The 13,324-nt window shown below is 42.2% G+C and overlaps 1 pseudogene across 1 annotated transcript in view; it reads right to left on the bottom strand.

The window, feature by feature from the left end:
• Positions 1 to 7,478: 7,478 nt before the first annotated feature.
• The window catches only part of LOC148502428 (glycine N-acyltransferase-like), a 56,772-nt pseudogene continuing 50,926 nt past the window's right edge, over positions 7,479 to 13,324 (bottom strand). Inside the window, exon 6 of the transcript XR_015870011.1 lies at positions 7,479 to 8,084. The product of XR_015870011.1 is annotated as a glycine N-acyltransferase-like (transcript). The remainder of the gene's footprint in view (positions 8,085 to 13,324) is intronic.

The raw sequence follows: 13,324 nt of genomic DNA, 5'->3' as shown, positions 1-13,324 counted from the left end.
GCCCTGTCCGTGAGTTTTTGCTTTAGGCGATATTTGAAGTCGCCCCATCTGTGGGGAAAAATGGAAGCCATTATCCTTTGGTTTAAAATGGGGTTTGTTTTTAGGGGGGGCAAGGGTTTTCTTACTGCCGTTTGACATCCCAGGCTAGACGGACATAATCACCCACCCTATTGACAGCAACGGCTACCTCTTCCCACATTCTCCACTTCTGGCTTAGACTCATATTCCTGTCTGCCTGTGGCAGGATGTCCACACACTTCTGGATCAAAACCTCCATCTCCTTTCTTGTGAAATGTGGCTGCCTTTTTTTTTTGGCCGCTTTGGCCGGAATACTGGGCCCAGCAGCCTCTTCCATGTCATCCTCCTCACCTATTTGTGTAAATTTACAGAATTCACAAAATCACAACTTGCCTAATCTTATGTTTCAAATTAATCATTGATAGAAAATGCATGAAAGACTTACCGCCTGACTCTTGGGCATTTTTTCCCTGGTCTGTCGCCATGTCTGAGGTCCAAACAAGAAATACACCAGAATTTTAATGTGTTTTCGTGACGTATTTATACATGCGTCCTTATTTTGCGGCCGCATCATTGATTGTGCGGCCCTATGATCCCTCCTTAATTTGTGTGGGAAACGAAACACTATTTATGGCTTGGTGTGTCTCAAGTCGAGGTGGCGTTTTTGGATTGTTGGAGGTTATCTTGGCTGGAGTTTATTGATTGCGTAGAAAGGAGTTGACGGTTGGAGATTCGTTTGTTGGTTAGATTTGCGGGTTTTTTTTCCGTTATCTTTGTTGGTTTATATTTTTGGGACCTCGTTTCTTGATTTGGTAAGTTTTGTGAAGTCTAACTTTTGTTCAATTGTTGTTTCATTGTGTTTCATATATTTTGTAATTTTGGGATCCATAATTTCTTCTATTTTAGATTTTGTTTATTTTCGACCCCAAAGACCTTTTGATTTTGAATCTTAGATATTTGCTCTTGGTAAGTCCATTTTTTATCTTGTATTAGCGAACTAATTAGCGCATTTTTAGTAGTTACTCTTGTGACTTGTATTAGCGAACTAATTAGCGCATTTTTAGTAGTTACTCTTGTGACTTGTATTAGCGAACTAATTAGCGCATTTTTAGTAGTTACTCTTGTGACTTGTATTAGCGAACTAATTAGCGCATTTTAAACAGCTTAATAATCATTCTAACTTTTTGGTGGTTTATCTTTCGCTTTTTGAGCCAACATTTCGACCCGTTTTGATGTACTGTGTTAAATGTCGCTTTGCGGTTTTGCTAAATGGGTGTTTGGCATATTTTAACTTTGGTCTAGCACAAAATTTATAAACAAAAATGCACAGAGTGAAATGTGTCAAGTAATTTTGGTGTTTATTTTCAGTTTGGACGTATCATGACAATACCCCGGCATGTAAGCAGCAATGGATGGTATCATCAAGCTAAGTTGTTTTAATATAGTTTTGGGGTGGGTCAAAAGCCTTACTTTGAAATCTTTGAATTTCAGGTTGATCTGGGGCGGATTGTTCTGGCCATGCTCCCGGAAGCCGACCAACCTCAATCTCATCCCAGGCGTAGGCATCGTAGGCATGCAAGGCCCCAGATATTTCGAACACGTGTCACCCTTTTTGGAATGCCCGATGATGAGGTTTTAAGACGCTACCGTCTACCTCCCAAAATCATCATAGACACTCTCTCATTAATAGAAAGTGATCTTGAGCGGCAAATTGACAGTCCAACAGCAATACCACCACTGATGCAATTTATGGCGGTGTTACATTTCTGTGCCTCAGGATCATTTCAAACAACGGTGGGAATAGTGGCGGGCATCTCCCAATCCTCCTTTTCCCGGATCCTGAGGGCAGTGATGGAGGCACTTTTCAAGCACCTCCATCATTTTATTCAAATGCCTTTGGATATGGGTGCCCTTAGTGTGGCCAAGGACAATTTTTACCAAATAGCTGGCTTCCCACACATCATAGGGGTTGTGGATGGTACTCACATACCACTTCAGCCTCCAGCACGGCTGGAGGCAATATTTAGAAACAGGAAACACTATCACTCCCTGAATGTAATGGTGGTATGTGATGCCTCCCTCCAGATCCTGTCCCTGAATGCTAAATTACCAGGAAGTGCACATGACTCCTTCGTCATCCGGCAATCAGGGATATGGCAGAAATTAACCAACCTACAAGCTGGTGATGCGTGGCTTCTGGGTAAGTGGAGACCTTTAGTACATAACAATGTTAAGCTTGATACACAGTGTTCCTGATGTTGTCTCTTATTTTTCACAGGAGACAGTGGATACCCTTGCATGTCCTGGCTGCTCACTCCTTATTTGGCTCCCACACCAGGCCCACAAAGTGAGTATAATTCCGCACTTACAGCCACCAGGCAAGTGGTGGAGCGCTGTATCGGCCTTTTAAAAGGCCGATTCAGATGCCTCCACCGCTCTGGTGGCGAGCTCATGTATTTGCCGGATATGGTGTCGAAAATTGTGGTCCTGTGTGGGATATTTCACAACATCGCCATAAGGAGTGGTGTCCCAATGCAGCCAGAGGATGCCTTACCTGAGGATGGCCCCCCCGAGGTTGGTCGGAGGTCAGTATGTGGGGGGGCCATACGCGATGATGTGGTGGCCAGATTTTTTAGGTAAGTTTGACCCAAACTACAGTGTTTATACCTAATGTGTTTGTGTTTGTTTGCGAACATCTAATTTATTTGTATTTTTTTCTCCATCTTCTGTTTGTTCACATAATCTTTGGCACTCCAACGCTCACTACTTCCTGCTACCCTTACCAAACCTGGATCTGGTGATTTGGGGCATATATTCTGGAACCCATATCGCAACGCCATGTTTGTGGAATCATGTTGGCATGGTCCTTCGTCAACCAGTTCTTGATTGTTTTTTTAATTTAAATATTTTATTTGTATGTGTTGTATTTGAGTTTATCACTGTGTTTTTTTTTGAGGGAGTGACCACTTTGATTTCTCATTTATGTTGTGAATAAATGTTTGGAGAGTGAAATGGTCTTCCTTTTTTTGGACGTTAACAGCAAGTGTAACCAGGTTAACACACCTTACATTTGACTAAGGGGTAATCCAGTACTGACACCAGTTGATGTAAACTGAAATATGTTTTCAGGTTCCCAACCCACACCAAAAGGAAGCCTGTCCAAACCTTTGGATTTGGAAGATTGGCCTAAGCAGCTTGCACACCAACTAGGAACCTGTAATATGTAGAAATATCTAATTGACACTACACCCAAAAAGGGAAATGACATTGTTACTGTTCTGTGTTTCTTGTGGCTGTTTTACATACAAATACAAAACACAATCTAACTTTTAAAAAAGGGAAATCCTTGCAGGAACAGTCAACTTATGTCAGAGAAATTTTTTTTTTTTTTGGAAAAAAAGAATGAGCCAGAACGTATATTCGAAATCAACAATTTATTTATAAAACGAAAAAAAACAAAAAAAACTACTGGCGAAGGATGCCAGACAGCCGGTCAAGGCCCACAAGAACGCCAATGACATGTTGGCGCATCTGGCCAACACATTCGACCACCTCTTGCCGACGCCTCTGTTCCTCTGTGGGTGAGAAAAGTGTGTGGATTAATAAAACAATAGGGAAGCCACATTAAAAAAAAAACAACACAACGAAATCACTCCTAAACCTAAAAAAAAGAAACCAAAACAAAAAGGGGGTGCTGCCAAAAATATAAGGCCTATGTACAAATTCCCACAGGTGTGATATGTGTATGTTGAAACCAGCAGGAAGAGGTAAAGGCAAACTGCTAAATCACCAAAAGTAAACCCAAAAATCACGAATAAAGGCACGACACATGATTACATACAAACAGTTTGTGCTTAAAAAAAAATGCGAAAGAAAAACATACCGGGAGCCAAAACGGGAGCTCCGGAAGTCCCTCCATGTTCTTCCTCGGAGGAGCCTTCATTCCCCAAAGAACGGGGAGGGGTAATTGGAAGAGGGGTGGGTGGAGGAGAGGGGGAAGTGGGACGGAGGGGAATGAGGCCCGACAGTTCCGGGAGAGGGTCTGGGAAGGCTGGGGAGGAGTGGGGTATAGGGGAAATATTTGGGGTGGAGTGTTGGCTGGGGGTTGGGGATAGTGGCCGGGAACACCGTCTGGCCAGACGGTGATGGCGTAGTCTTGGCTGTCCACCTAAAATATGTCAAACAAATTGAGGTTAGTTTCTGGCCAAATCCGGGGCCCAAATAAAAAAAGAAAAACCACCAACAAAAAACATGCAAATAGGAGTAGAATGAAAAAAACAGAAATAGAGGGAAAACATGCACACGCAGATATGAGGACAAATAATAAATAGGACAGACAGGAAAACATGCACACGCAGATATGAGGACAAATAATAAATAGGACAGACAGGAAAACATGCACACGCAGATATGAGGACAAATAATAAATAGGACAGACAGGAAAACATGCACAGGCAGATATGAGGACAAATAATAAATAGGACAGACAGGAAAACATGCACACGCAGTTTGCCCCACAAACACAAACATGAAAACCACAATACATAACACTTACTTTCCAGTATCTGCATGCGAAAGCATGCCAGCAAGCGGGGCGTTCGCCGTTGCAGGTCTGACCACCTGCGCTCCAGCTGCCCGATGTTGCGGCGTGAACCTAAGGACCGCAGGCGGGACCGTGCCTCCGCATACGCGGAGCGCTTCTGCCGGTTGGTGATGGGTGGAGGCTGGCTGGTGATACGGCGATCCATCACCTCCGTAAGCACCAGCAGCTCGCGCCTGGTGAATGCGGAGGCTCTCATGATGGCAATGGAGTTTTTCATACAAAACATTTTTGATAAAGTGTGCAAAAAATTTCTGATTGGCTAATGTATTTTGGAAATTAACAGGAGCAATTTTATTGGTTAGTGTATGAGTCATGTGTTCAACAGGGCCAGAAATCTCTGGAGAGTTATGATAGGCTTGATGCAGTGACATGCGTTTGCAAATTTAAAAAAAGAAATGAACCCCGGGAAATATGCGGGGATCCACAGCAATAGAACAATTGTTTAATTGTGGTTCACATGTTTTTTGAACAATAAAAGCGAATGTTCCACCCGTACGTATTCTGCGGGTAAACACAAACACGGACAAGAGTAAAGTTTCTTGCATTGTGTTGAAAAAAAACAAACAATTAAGCTAATTGATACATTGATTGGCATGATACGATTGAGGGAGGTAGGCAGAATAAAGGAGCAGGTAATCGACATCTGACAAGGCCACTTCCGGTTTCACTTGTGCGTGCGTTTCCTTCAAGCCATTTCGGGGATGTACGCTCGCTATTTCGCACGCTCGTTAGTTAGAGGAGGGGTCGCCTGAGTTTAGGGAGGAATTTTAGATGTGAACAAAAATACGAGCGAGCCATTGAATTTAAATAATTTTGTACGTACGCCTAACGTACGTGCGCCCGCTTGCGAGTGGGTCTGAATGAGGGCCATAGTGAACTTCTATGTGGTAAGCCCCTATGTAATGAGCCTCTATGTGCTGAGCCTCTATGTAGTGAGCTCCTATGTAGTGAGCCCCTATGTATGTAGTGAGCCCCTATGTATGTAGTGAGTCCCTATGTAGTAAGCCCCTACTGTTAGTAGTGAGCATTTATGTGATGAGCCTCTACTATACATAGAGAGCCTATAGTGAGCCTTTACTGTAGGTAGTGAGCCCCTATGTGGTGAGCCTCTATGTATGTAGTGATCCCCTATGTGGTGAGCATCTACTGTACATAGTGAACCTCTATGTGGTAAGCCCCTATGTAGTGAGCCTATATGTATGTAGTGATCCCCTATGTGGTGAGTATCTATGTATGTAGTGATACACCGATAAAGTGGTTCCAACATCTCAGTTCAGGTGCCCATTCTCCATGACCATTGGGCTACTTAGATGGCTAATTGTGGAATGATCTGTGATGTCGTCCCCATATTTATACGCACTTGCTTGGATCTGCTAAGCTGCCAGGGTGCATCACAATACATTTCCAGCTGGGAACAGCAGCAGTGGCATCACAAGGAGGGTGCGGGGGGTGCAGTCCGTACCTGGGTGACACCAAAGTGCAGACTCCCCCTTACTGACAGGAGCCGGGTGCTGCACTGTAGCATTAAGTGCAGCAATCAGCTCCTGTAACTGAGGGAGCCGGCTGGCACTCCACACAGGGACCTGCACCCCCCTTCCTCCCAAGTAATAGGCACGGGAGTTCGGGCCTCGTTGTCATGCCCCTTCCCGCGTGGCCACACACCCATTTCAGCGCCACGTGCACATCGTCCCTCCCCGCACCGGGTGATACCGCGGGGAGGGACGCAACCGTACAGTGGTATACACAGAATGGAATGTCAAGATGTTTACTTTAGCAATCACAATGACATGAAAAACATAGCAATATACTTTTTACATTTCCATGCTTTAATGATTTTAGTTTTTTTTGGGGGGTGCTTTTTTATTGTTAGCCATAGCAACAAAATCAGTACTGTTTTTAGAATTTTAAATGCAATTCAAGGATTGTCAGTGAAAAGTTTTCCATGGATTGTGAAGTATAGAACAATTTCTATGGACCATTTGTTGTATCTTAGTTAGTATTGTATATTAAAAAGAAGTATTTTTCTTAATCTTGTTAGTGTTACTACTATGGGGCTGATTTATGAACATCCGCATTTTTGCCTCAATAAATTCCATTTCATTGGGCTGCAGGCCGCGAAAATAGGAAATGATTTATTCGGACAATTTAAAAACAGTTTCTTGTCGGGACACCGGCTGCGATAAGAGCCCTTCCTGGTGAAGATTAATATATAGTTTTGATAAATAGGCTCCTTAATTATTACAGTTTCCAATGTATTTATTTTTCTTGATTAAGATTATACTGGTTGCATTCATTATTGTCCTGAATGATTTAATTATCAAAAAACATTTTGGCCAAATAAAGAGTATATCCTAAACATATCTCATAAATGTGCAGAACCTCAGAGTTATAATGATTAGGTAGGGAGGTATTATTTATGTTCTCCACTACTAGGGCAGCATGTAGAGGTGCAAATGACGACCCCATACAAGTACCTTGGAGGTGTATGTAAAACTTTTATTGAAAATGACAAAACAAAATTCATGGTAAGAGGTATTTGGAATAGTTTAATAATTAATAAAGGGATTAATCGCAGAAGAATTCAGTAATTTCTGCAATTGTTATTACTACTGTTAAGCGCTACATACACATGTTTATCTATTTTCTTAAAAAAATGATTGCTAGACATTATTTGTTGGACTTTACGTGACAATTTGTAATTATGCGAGTCACAGCCAGATGGCCTAGATTAAGTCAAAATTTTCATAAAATTCACTTAAGCGTTCATAAATTCTTAATATAAAATATAATATAACGTGGATTTAATAAAATAAACTATTTTTGTGAAACTGGTATAGAAATCATTAAATGGCTCATGATATCCAATATGTTCCTAATAAGCTGTAATAAAAAATATATATATTTTTTTCTAAAACAAAATGCGCAACTTTCTGTAATTTTATAACCTTAACTCACCTGATAACAATTTTGCATTTATAGTCAAGTAGTCAAGAGAGTCACATTTACAATGAATTGAAGCCTCAGACTGTAACATCATTCAAGTTTCTTTTACTTAGCATTTAATACTTGGTGCTGGAACCTCCACTGTAAACATCTACCACTCAGTCTGAATCCCGATTTATTAAGTGCAGCTTGGCCTATCTCATTATCAGGAGCAACACTAACATAGATGGGTGCCCCTCTCGTGTGGTTAACAGCAGCAAACTTAAGAAGTACTATACGTGCAATCCCCATATTCCTGTAGGCTGGTTCTATATAGCCCATGCGTATCTCTGCAGATTGCTCCGTCACTGACCAGGCAATAGGCTGATCCAATCCTTTTTTCCGGACACAGATAGACGGGAAGTTCTTGATGCAGCGCTCTATGTAGTTAATGGTAAGCTTGTAGTTGCGAGCCACTGCCTGGCCATGAACAAGGTGAGCTTCATGGGTCAAGAGTGGGGTAAACTGCCACTCATCTGAACTGTATAAGCAGAGAAGAAGAGACAATAAAAGACGGATCTCGGTCTTCAACAGAAACCTCTTACTCTCTACATTTACAATTAGACCATCCCCTGTCAGTATCAGTAATCATCTGCAATCTACGTTTTCTATGACCATTTCAATAATTTACTGCTACTTCTTTAACTAGTTCAATCCGATCTGCCTTTTCATGGATATTAAGTCACTTCATATATTCACTTGTATGTCCCTCTAGGGCCCTATAATCACATGATACAAGACAATCAATGTACCAGACACAAATTAACCAGTCTGTTGCTTCCACAGATTTCTTTGTTACCCATAGCAAAGTACATAGCAATAGAGATTTCTACTACCCTGACTCTAGACTTTAATTATTCACTCCCTCCTGACTCTACAGATCATTTTTCTCTTGACTGAATCAGATCTATAGGACCCTATTTCCTCTTCTCTGCTAACTGCTCTTTTGACCCCAGTCCTTCCAAAGCTTCATCTCAAACTTGAGTCCTTGGCTCTACCACATCTTTAGTTGTTCCACAGCATCTGCTGTTCTCCCCTCTTCTTTTCTACCTACACTTTGAAAACAAGGCAGAAACAAAATAAAGCAAAGAGACAGGTCTATACGAAGTGTCAAATAACTTTATTTTTAAAATCAAAAGGTCACTTCTTTCAATCTTAGTGCTGCTGTCAATAACATACTTCTGATCATTATCTCTTCATGGAGAGTCTACAGTTTGCATGTTAAAGTTAGCAGCGCTTTATGGCTTTCAAAAACCCCTTCTCTGGATCCCAACTACTTCTCAAACAACCGTCCCATCTGTCTTCTCTTATTTGCCTCCAAACTCTTGGGGTGACTCATTTCCCAACACCTTTCCATTTTCAGTTTTTAATACTCCCTTCTCGATACACTTCAATCTGTCTTTCACTTTCTTCATCACATGGAAACTGCCCTTACCAAGGTCACCAATGACTTTCTCACCATTAATTCTAAGGGTCACTTTTCCTTTCTACCCTTCTTGACATGCCAGCTGACTTTAACACTGTTTCGCCAACATTGTCCCCTTATTCAATGCCGTCCCCTTATCGTGCTGTCAACATTGTCGTGCTTTCCCATTGCCATTGTCCCTTTCCCATTGCCATTCTATACCTTAAATATTGTTCTGACTACTCTTTAACTGTGGAATGCTAATATTCCTGACCTATATAAACATTGGTCTTCAGCCCTAATTTGAAGTTCTATAGCTCTGAAGGCTAGGATCTTGGGGGGGGGGGGTACAAGGCATAGGTTGGGCAGAAAGTAGGGATTGTTATTTGGAAACCGATGGTTAACAGCCATCAATGTCCCTGATGTGATGAAAAAGCTTTTTCCATTTAATTCAAGGATTGCAATAGTTGCCACTATGATATGCTTCTTTCCGTTTATTGATAATGTCCATTCTCTTGTGGACACCAGGAAAAAAAACATCCGGAGTCTAATGCACAATGGCTCTAACAAACTAGTGATGGTTAAACCATTATTTTGCAGTGGCTTCATGCTGTCATAAGGCATGTCGCTATGACTACAACACTACCACTAAGGATCCTTCTGAAAATAACCACATCATGGTGTATTTTTGTGAAAGTTCGATTTTGCATTTGACTTCTCACCTGAAATCGATAAAAATCTGAATTAAATTTCACTGTCACAATCCCACATTTACTAAAATTCAATTTTGAATTCACATTCAAAATCGAATTTGATGTTGTTCAATTATCAATAATGATTTCTCGTTAGGTTTTGAATGTCTATTTCAGAGACGAACATAAATTCACCTATAAGATCCCACACAAAATCTCCAAAATAATAGACCTGCTTCATGATGGCAATTTTAGCAGGTTTCTTGTGTGTTATGTGTATGAAAGTGTTTAAAAAAGAAAACAAATGATGTGCCCCCCCCCCCCCCCTCCAAGCACAAGCAGGACCAGGTTATATGAGCGTGTCCTGGATGTGAAAATATGGGGGAAAAAGTCATAGGAGTCCCCTGTGTTTTCTACAACCAGCACCAGGTTCCTATTACTAGCGGTGGTGTAATGCCACAGCAGGGGGACATGCTTCATGAGGTCCCCTAGCCAAAGTATTTTTCATTCCATACTAGTAAGCTGAGGCCGGCGATTCCAGGGGAAGTGAGTATCCCCAATTCAATTGGCCCTCCTTTCCAGGTATCCCAAGCCCTTGGCTGTGGGGCTGATGGCTGTGGGGCTGATGGTAGTTAGGTAAAAGAGTTACAGTGATATTGTCCTTTACAGGGGGAATATAGATCCAAGCAAGCCATCCCCACATTCTGGCACTTGGAGAACCACAAGTGCCAGCATGTAGGGTATTAAGGGGCCACTGGTACTTATAGTCCCCTGTAAAGAAAATATTAAAATAAAGACAGTACTTACACACTGTTGAAAGTAAACATTTATTGCATACACTCACAATATACTCACCCCCAGTGTTCGGTTCTCTTCTCAAGTAAAATTCTGCTGTTTGTTAAAAAAACTACTCACGGGGGGCGTGGCCTGGCGGGCAAACGGAGAAGACGCTCGTGTGTGAGCTCCTGCCCGGATTAAATAAAAGCCCCAAATATAACCCATGGGGGACCACCTGAAGACCTCTGCCTTGTTGCACCTGAGGTATAGGGGGTGGAGCCGGGAGGTATAGTACCTCCGCAGGTTGTGACTTACCCGCCTTGCTGCAGTCGGGACCTGAGGCCGAGGACGCCGCTGTGTCTGCATGTGGCCCACCTGTCTCTGCTACTCTTCTCTTTGTCTGGGTAGCGCCCGTTGTTCTTCCCTGCCTGCACACGCGCCGCTGACTCCCGGAGGAGCGGGTGATTGGGTTGCTAAGTTGTGCACACTGGTGTGGCCACTGGCTTCCGGCGGCCATTGTTGGCATTTAAGGGGAGGAGGGGAGAAGCTGCCAGAACAGAACATAGCCCAGTTTGGTGGGATGCAGTTCATCAATTATTGAGAAATACACTTCTCTGGGAGTCGAGTGACATTTGCAAGGTACTGAGTGACATTGTGTGGGTGCTGACGGCCTGTCAGTACACTGCTATTGAAAATATACTACTTTAAAACACTGATCCCTCACTATCAAATATAAAGCTCTGATTCCTAGAGCTTTGGCTCCCTCTTGTGGCAGTTCGCTGTAACTCTACTTTATAAACTCCCATTCTGAGCCGATGTACTATTATTTCCAGTACTGTATTTCACCTGGGCTTTATTATTATATCTGATGCATACCCGTACACCTTCATGCTCCAATTTGGAGGTGTATTTTTGCCTGGCAAGATGTGGCCAACTTGATGAGAAAAATGCCCGTTAGACCATGATAACATTGTGTTGAGGGGAACCTGTATCATGATACCGCCTATATAAGTTTATCTCAATTGGAAAATCACACAGCATTACCTTATGGGGAGACGCAGCACTACTAAAAAATCATCTGCCACTCCAGCTAAATCTACTAAGACCATAGCTTTTCACACTTTATTTGGAGCTACATCTTCCTCTACGTCAGACCCTATTACAACCAGGTCTTCACCAATGGCTTCAACTAGCTTGGAGGGCTGTCAGACTCCTGAACTTCATTCTCCTCATCTGTCGCCCTCTTCAGAAATTAGTGACATCTTAACTCATCTACGTTCTCTGCCGACACGACAGGATATCCAACAAGATTTGCAATCGTTGGAACAACGTCTGCAGGAGTCTGTTAAGACTCATTTAGCAGCTTTCCAATCGGACCTGACGCAAGTGGCGGAACGAGTTGAATCACTAGAAGGGCATCGAGATGAGGTTGTTGATAAAATTGCTGACCTGGATGCTGTTTGTCACCGCCAATCTAGAGCGTTGATTGATATGCAGCGCCAATTAGATGACATTGATAATAGGGGATGCCGGAATAATTTAAGAGTTAGAGGTGTTCCAGAGGATATCCCACAACAAGGTCTAGTAGATGTACTGACAAAAATCTTTAACGAGTTGTTGGAGGTGGCGCCAGACTCCCAGATTCACTTTGATCGAGCACATCGAGCGCTACGCCCTAAAGGCATGCCTTTGGAGAAACCACCAGATATTATATGTCGACTGCATTATTACACGGTCAAGGAGGATATATTGAAAAAGGCCCGATCAGCCGACACTATTGAATTTAATGGTCATTCCATACAAATATATCAGGACTTAACTTGGAATACGCTACACCAGAGGCGACTACTCCGACCGCTCCTTGAAGAATTGCGGAAAAAGAATATTAGGTTTCGTTGGGGATTCCCTCTGAGTATTCAAGTGTTTCATGAAGGAGTTCTTTGTATTCTTAAAGATCATGAGGATGTACCGCAGTTCTGTTCGACGTTGGGTCTCCCTACAATATCCGTTCCAAACTAGTGCGATCCTGTGGAACCGTCTGTCGCTCCCGTTGCTAAGAAGGAACCTTGGCAGAAGAGTAACTCTTCCAGGCGCAGGACACGTCACTCTCCTGATGAAGATACATTGACAGCCACTTGAGTTAAACCATTTCATTAGTTAGCTATGTGCTTTATAGTATTTGTTGATGTGCATACTACATTCGCCATGTCCTAATATGGTTGTCTTCTTCTTATCTTATTTGATTGCTATAGTTTTGGAACTGTTTCCTATGCTGTGTATTATATTATACTGAATATTTTAGACAGAAATTTTTGTTTGAGATCCATGTTGTGTTTAAACGAGATTATATATTGGTGTCATGGGCACTAGTACCCTCAATTCCCCCTTTCTCTGCTGTATATATGTTGACCATGTCCCCATATGGGCCTTACACGGCTTCTTATGCAGAGAGTTATACATGTTTGCTTGTTAAATGTGTATTAATACTAGGTTTGCTCAGTAATGCGAGCACTACCATATTGCTGTTATTTGTTTATGTGTTTATGTCTCTTTCTTTGTCTGATCCCCTATCCCAATGTTTTTTTCCGTACCCACTTCTTTCCCCTCTCCTTCAGAAGTCGGTGTGCTTGTCTCGGACAAGTGAGACAACCAATATGAAACAGATGCTTCGCCTGTGGGTCTGTAACCGTTATTTTATCTATGGCTATTTTATTCTTATTTTCCAATAATGTAAAAGGCCTTAACATTCAGGAGAAACGATCCAGTCTCCTTCATTTACTTCATGTAGATAAGGTTGATGTAGCTTTTCTGCAGGAGACACACTTTAAAAGGGATGCTGCTCCCAAT

Source organism: Taudactylus pleione, unplaced genomic scaffold (assembly GCF_031769625.1).
Source record: "Taudactylus pleione unplaced genomic scaffold, aTauple2 ptg000497l, whole genome shotgun sequence".
Classification (NCBI taxonomy): domain Eukaryota; kingdom Metazoa; phylum Chordata; class Amphibia; order Anura; family Myobatrachidae; genus Taudactylus; species Taudactylus pleione.
Note: the sequence above shows the minus strand (reverse complement) of the source record. Positions and strands in the feature narration are given on the sequence as shown.